A 7,577-nucleotide genomic window follows, 5' to 3' on the forward strand; every position below is an offset into this window, starting at 1 on the left:
TTTATCAGCTGAGCCATAGGGAAGCCCTGTGTGATCAAGGACTAATCTTAAAGAAAAAGGCTTTGCTGAAACCCATCTGGGAGTTTGGGTTTTTTGAGCACTAGCTGTGCCAGACTCCTTGTTTGGCACCTTACCATAAACATTGCACTTTCCTTCACCACACACTCACTCACACACACACACACACACACACACACAGACTAATCTTTCGTCCTTGTAATCTGCTAAGATTTCTTTCTCAGTTGCGTTATAATCCACTCTACCGTGAGTACCTGTGCTTGCTACAGAGAAATACAGTGATGAGCAAGGCACATCTAATCTTGGATCCTTTATGGACATTTCAGTTAAGAAGATATTATAGTAATGTATGATGCATTTTACAGTAGAGGAATTGCAATTGGGGGAAGCAAACCTTGATAACATGCATTTGAGCTGACAGTTTATGTATTAATAGGAGAGAAACTGACCAAAGGCTAGGAGGAGGAAGAGAGTGTTAAAAACAGAAAAAAAAAAAAAAAAAATCACAAGCCAAAACATAAAGACAAGAAAGATCATGGGAAATGTGAGGAACTCATTGCTGAGTGTGGCTGCAAGATAGAGTCCAGGAGAACAGAGAAGAAAGAGGGCTGGTGAGATACCATCAATAATAATAATATTGAATGTTGATTAGCTTTGTGCTAAGTGCTTCACTTACATTTTCCTCACGATTATTATCACCATTTTATAAAAGAGGAAATTGAGCCAGAGAGAGGTTTAATAACTTGCCTGTAGGCACACAGCAGGAATGTGATTTTATCTGAAGGGCAGTAGGAAATTGCTGAATGGTGTTACACAGAGGAGCCTTGTGAACAGATTCACATTCTAGACAGATTATGCGGCTGCAGTAGGTTCCCAACTCCAGTTCCCACTCTGGTTGGAGGAAGCGTGGGCTTCAACTTCTGTTTCTCTTATCCATGTCACTCTGTTGACTAAGACTGTTGGCAGGAGGGAAGCTGATAGCTACAGCTCTGCAGAAAAGGTCACTCTTAAATTTTTTTTTAATTAATAAACTTTATTATGTTTTAGGTTTGAAAAACAGGGAGCGTGTCACAGATTTTCATGTCATCCTTCCACTGGGGCCGTGCCCGTCTTCTCTATAATGTTCTGATTTTAGTATGTGTGCTGCAGAAGTGAACACTGAAAAAGTCATGATGTGAAGGAAATAAGGGGTGTTCTATGGCTTCCAAGGTGGTGCTAGTGGTAAAGAACCTGCCTGCCAAGGCAGGAGACATGAGAGATGCGGGTTTGATCCCTGGGTCAGGAAGATCCCCTGGAGGAGGTCATGGCAACCCCTTCCAATATGCTTGCCTGGATAATCCCATGAGCAGACGAGCCTGGAAGGCTATAGTCCATGGCGTAACAAAGAGTTAGACACAACTGCAGCAACTTAGCACATGTGCAGAGGTGTTCTATGAAGGAAAATATGTTGTGGGTCTCAAGAACATTTAGATTTGGGTAATAGTTTTAATAACAATATAAATATAATGAACTGATTCCCCCAGTAAGCACTAGTACCTGATTCAAATAATGAATGTGATGTTACTTTAATATTTTGAGCGTTCAATTTACTTTTGACTATAAAGTAGGTAATATAGTGCATGAGTTAAAGACAGAGCAAAAACTCTTTAAAGCAGATTTAGTGGTCCGTGCGTTATATCCTTGTTGTTGACTGAGGTTGAATGATAGTGGTCATGATTTGCACTTCTCATTGTCATAAATAGGAGATGTATAGACCTTGCAGGGAGAGGGCTCTGTGTGAAAGACAATGACGTCCCTGACAGTTTTCTGTCACTTGTTCGGTATCTGTCAAAACCTTCCTGCGACTTGAGGACTTGAGCTTGACTGAAGAGGTTTCCAAGTCAAGATGCTAGGGACTGTGATTCATATATATGCTATTCAGGTTTTTGTAGTATCTCTTCTGTTTCAACAGAATTCAGTTAGAATTGTAGGTACTTTTGACATTTCTGGTTTGTTTCCTGTAACGTCCTCTATACATCATCCCTGGAATCCAGACTCTTGCTCTTTCCCCTTTTCTTTCCCTTTTCTCCCTCTGTTTTTCTGTTTTTTTTTTTTTTCTTTCTTCTGCTCTTCCCTGCTTGCTCCTTTGACTACTCTCTTTCTTTTTTTTTAAAACAGCCAGAAAAAAAATTCAGTGTCTGTGGAAAATGACATACTAGAAATGAGCTGACTGCCAATATGCAGAGGAAGATTTATTGCAACAGGGAAAGGATGCTATGAGACATCAAACATATTAATCTTTTGGCTTTGCTCTATAAAGATCCAAGTTTGGCTCCTTTCACTTATTTACTCTTAAGGAGATGCTGTTAGGTCACAACAGGAGGTTTGGGGGTGGGGTTGAGAGGCAGAGATTTTTCAGCTCAAGTGCCTGGGAACACAGGTTGGTTCTGTGATCCTGGCCTGTCTAATAGTCCCAGGCACTGCATCCTTTGAGGTACCATTTCTAGGGGCAGGCTTGGCAGAAGTTTTTAATGCCTGCTCTTTTCAAACCAACTGTCCGACCAGGGAGGTTGTCTGGAAAGATCAGTGCAGGTTTGGGGATGGTTTTTAGAAGTTTTCCTGAAATAACCAATAATGAGTTGCTAGCTTTGATAGCTTTTTTTTATAGATCTTGTAGCAGCTGGATCAAAATCTAATGAAGATGTTTGCATCTGACAATGGCAGGCCTGCACGTTCCTATTCTATTTCTTGAGTGTGCGAATGCATTTCATTTGGGAACATGAAAGGCATATTTAGTGACAACTGATGGCTCTTTGTTTTTTAATTCTCAATAATGTCTCCAGTAAGTGCTTTTGTTAACATTTTTGCATTATACAATAGGTGACATAGAAAGATAATCAGTGTGCTGAAAGCAATTAAAGAGTTTATATCCAACTTGTTCTGCTTATTAAATGGATCCATTCTGCATAGAGGCACATTAACATCTTTACAGTGGGATGATTGCGGAAATAGGTTATTCACGGGGCCTGCGCATCTTCCTCCTGCAGCCAGAAGACCTATCTTCAAGACTGGAGCAAAGGAATGAGCCATTTTTCTCCCCTTGGAACTGTAAACAGAAGTAAAACTATTAATAGATGCTGTAGCTAATCCTAAAAAGCTGCAACTAAGAGATTAAATAATGTCGTGAAGAGCGAACCAACGTGAACGGAGGGGAAAGGAGGGAGGGTGGAGGACGAGGCGGGGCGGGAGCGGGGGAGAGTTCACTGACGACTGAGCTCAGTCAGACAAGGACAAACTGAAGGGCTCCAGCTGATCAGAGGATTGCCAGTTGGTGTAAGAGGGGATTCCTGGCTGCAGCAAAGTAAATATCACTTTGTCTGTTTCCTGAAAACTGTGCTCTAAGGGGGAAGATTTATGTTTTACTTTTTAAGTAGTAGTCAAGATGATTTTAAATGGGGTTTCCATGCAATGGTGATGCAGCTGAGCCTAAGAAGAACACATGAATATTGTGAGCAAAAAAAATTGTATTCTGTGACTAAAGAGAACTGGGAGGCCTTTCGGTGGATTCACAATTTGAGACTGGGACCCCATTTTAATTGCTATGGAGAATGTGTTATAACAAGGGGGATTGGAATGTAATTAAGTCTTGTACCTGGCATATTAGAAATGATTGAATGTCCCCAACTTTTCTTCCTACTAATACGCTTGGACTTTTGTTCTTCTTTTCAAAGAATACATGTTGATTGAGAGGCGCTCTGAGTCAGCAGCTCTGCTAAGCATCCTCCCATCGTTTCAGATCTTTACTCGAATTGTGACATTGAAGTTACTGGGACAGTTTGGGACTATTCAGAGTATGCCCCTTGGACAGCATGATCATTAGCATGACTTGGAAACTTACAAGACATGCAAGTCCTCTGGCTCTTTACCAGACCTAGTAAATCAGAATCTCTGAGCTCAGGCACCAGGAATGTGTTTTAATAGGCTCTATGGGAAAAGCTGGAGAAGCAACATTTTGTAGTTGAGGAATCTGAAGCTTAGAGTGTTTGAGGAATTTCAATATTAAGACCACACACTGTCAGAAACATAGGGTTGAATTTTGGCTTATGTCCCCAGTGGGATTTTTTTACAGGATCACTGAAATATCTGCTCAGGGACACAGTTGGTCTCTGAAGATGGTTTTTAGGGAGTGGTGACTAAGGATGCTTGGAATCTATGACTGATTGAGCTGTTGTTTCTTTACCAGAATATAAACTCTCTTGTCTCTGCCAGTGTGCCTCACTTTTGATAGAGGCCCAGCTGGCCCCGCTCCTGTTGTGTAAAGAGACCAGGAAAACTCAAACAGTAATTGGCAGGTGGGCTAAAGGATGAAAGTGTGTGGTCCCCTTCGAGTTCACCCACTGAAACATCATGGAGTGGACTGAATGTTGGTCATCTCTCAACCTTCTTACACCTATTAAGCTCTCGAGAAAAGAATAGCTCCCAGCATGTTATAGAAGTAAAGATTTATTTGAGATTGCAGATCACTGAAAATCAGCAGTGAATTGACCTAGATGTGGGAGTTTATTGGGTGCATGAGAATACAGACCAGCACATGGGGAAAGATGCTTGTTGAGGCCTGGCCCTGTTGACTGTCATTCTCCACGCTTGAATAAGCATTAATACAAGTTTGTAGTATTTAGGCAGCACTGAGCCCTTAGAAAGAGCCAGATATTCACTAGCATGTGGCTTTACTGGCCTCATTTGGCTTTCACTTCACCCTTTTCCTCCCTATTTCTTGATAGCGTTTGAAAATCATAACCCAGAGCTTGAAATGTGTTACTCACTCAAGGCAGGCTATCAAAACAAAATTAATGCTCTTGTTTGGCAGCTGATATCATGACTAATGAGTTCCAGGAAGGGAAGTAGGTTAGAGGAAAGAACCTTTTGTGTCTTACACACTGAGATTCAACTCTGAGTCTGCCACTTACTCACTAGTTTGTAGATCGTTGGGCTCATTTCCTTTAACCTCTCTGAATCATAGTTTCCTCCTGTAGAACAGGGAGTGTTTCATATCTCATTCATGAGTGATTTCATGAATTAAATGGAGGGGAACCATGGAGTTTGCCCATCCAACACTATCTTGCCCGTCTTGACTATGCAAGATGACACCTGTGGCCTTGATGTAAGTAAGTGTGGCATCCCCTTTCACTCTGAAAGTGTCCTGATTTAAGTGATAAATTAGATAGTCATGTTAATTAAATAAGGGACTGTTTATAATATGTCACGTCCCCTTGGTATTCAGTAAATGAGAGCTATTATTTGAAATATTCCCTCTGGGAATGAGTTGTACCTTATCACTAAGCCAGACTTAGTTTTCTTCCCTTAAAATTGAATGCGGAAACACTTAGTCCTGTGCCTGTCTGTGCTAGAGGGTCTGATGAGGCCGCACTTCCATTTGCCCCTCCTTCAGCAAAGGAGGCAAAACTCACTGGTCACTTCTGCAGAATCAAATGTTGCCGTGGCCTGTGGATAATTGGGCCATTGCTATGGTGTTTTGGAGCTTTTAGATGACAACTCACGATTCAGCATGGAAGTATATTACATTTGTGAGTATACATTTAATGTGCATTTACACTCAATGCCAGCTGCTATAAACCTCTGAACTCAATATGGGCATTATTAATTCTATCTCACACGAGGAGCCAGATTCTGACATGTTAATAAATGTTTTTAGGTCGCCCACTTACTTAGAGGAGAAAATAGACGCCAAGCTTTTGTTTCTCTGTTTCCTGAGCTCTTTCCACAACAGTGCTCAAATGCCATTTCATTGTTCAATCGCTCAGTCATGTCCGACTCTTTGCGACCCCATGGACCGCAGCATCGCAGACTTCTCTGTCCTTTGCCGTCTCTTGGAGTTTGCCCAAACTCACGTCCGTTGAGTCGGTGATGCCATCCAACCATCTCATCCTCTGTCGTCCCCTTCTCCTCCTGCCTTCTATCTTTCCCAGCATCAGGATCTTTTCCAGTGAGTCAGCTCTTCATATCAGGTGGCCAAAGTATTGGAGATTCAGCTTCAGCATCAGTCCTTCCAGTGAATATTCAGAGTTGATTTCCTTTAGGATTGACTGGTTGGCTCTCCTTGCAGTCCAAGGGACTCTCAAGAGTCTTCTCCAGCACCAGAGTTTGAAAGCACCAATTCTTCGGCATTCGGCCTTCTTTATGGTCCAACTCTCACATCCATATGTGACTCCTGGAAAAAACATAGCTCTGACTAGATGGACCTTTGTTGGCAAAGTGATGTCTCTGCTTTTTCATTCACTGTCCAGGTTGGTCATGGCTTTTCTTCCAAGGAGCAAGCGTCTTTTAATTTTACGACTGCAGTCACCATCCACAGTGATTTTGGAGCCCAAGAAGATCAAGTCTCTCACTGTTGCTGTTGTTTCCCCATCTATTTTCCATGAAGCGATGGGACTGGATGCCATGTTCTTAGCTTTTTGAGCGTTGAGTTTTATGCCAGCTTTTTCACTCTGCTCTTTCAGCTTCAGCAATGCCATTAATGAGGAATAATGATAACACCACACAAAATGATGAGTAATACCAATCCGCTTAATATATCCTTGGCTTTCTGTCTTTGGCAGGTGGAATAGACACTCTGGGTCCCAAGGAGGGAGGATATTTCTAAAATCAACCTACTAATTCTTCGATCTTTCTCCCCCACATGCCCGTCATGGATACAATTTTTCAAAGATCATTGAGCATCCTGGGTATAAACTACTGCTATCCTGTTGCCTCTGCCAAACATCATAAAATTAGGATTATTCAAACGCAGAAGGTTTCATCTGGGCTTGACGTGGGAGGCATGAATGGATGAAATGAGAGGAAGAGGACAAAGAGGAAGAAAGGCATACTGGCGGTCAGATCAGACCCATCTATGCATAAACGGAGACTTTTGGAGAAATCTATTTCTTCCCAGTTCTCTAGCCATTTTAGGCTAATTCTGACCTGCACTAGGTAGATAAAGATAAATGCGAATTTTAAATTATATTTAATCTTCATTAAAGTAATTATCTCTCTTAATGAAGAATTTGCTGGGTTGTGGTTGTGCAATGGAGTATAAAATCCTAAGTGAATAAAATCAATTTCATTTTCAGGCTAGCTTTTCTGTCCATTAATAAACAAGGCACAGAAAATATATTTGCTCAGAGTCAGGCAGCCTGTTCATAGCTCACACAAAGCCAATACCACTTACAAAATCAAGGAAGTTGGCTCTCCATTTCTTACCCTTCATTTTTCACCCCAAAGGAGATTTTTCGCCCTAAGGAAGTTCCATGTGTTTCCATACAGGGGCTCTTGACTGGGCCAGCAGTGAGACAATTGCGGTTGATATCTCACCCCCAAATGACCACTCTAATGGAACAGTGTTTGTGTGGTACAGTGTATTTCATCTAAGTGCTCTGGTTTATTAATCACATAAGTATGAATTAGACTCTGGCATGCTTATGTTTCCTAATATATGAAAATTGCTTATTTATTTCCATGCTGTTACAATGGAAAGAAACAGACTCGTTCTGAATAGCAGTGTACTGTAGTGTGAAGCAATT

At 41.5% G+C, this 7,577-nt stretch overlaps 1 non-coding gene across 1 annotated transcript; it reads right to left on the reverse strand.

The window, feature by feature from the left end:
* Window positions 1-1,070: 1,070 nt before the first annotated feature.
* Window positions 1,071-1,177, reverse strand: LOC128052950 (U6 spliceosomal RNA). The gene has a single exon (XR_008199898.1). It is a non-coding gene; the product is annotated as a U6 spliceosomal RNA (small nuclear RNA).
* Window positions 1,178-7,577: the final 6,400 nt, after the last annotated feature.

This window comes from Budorcas taxicolor, chromosome 8 (genome assembly GCF_023091745.1).
Source record: "Budorcas taxicolor isolate Tak-1 chromosome 8, Takin1.1, whole genome shotgun sequence".
In the NCBI taxonomy this organism is placed as follows: Eukaryota; Metazoa; Chordata; class Mammalia; order Artiodactyla; family Bovidae; genus Budorcas; species Budorcas taxicolor.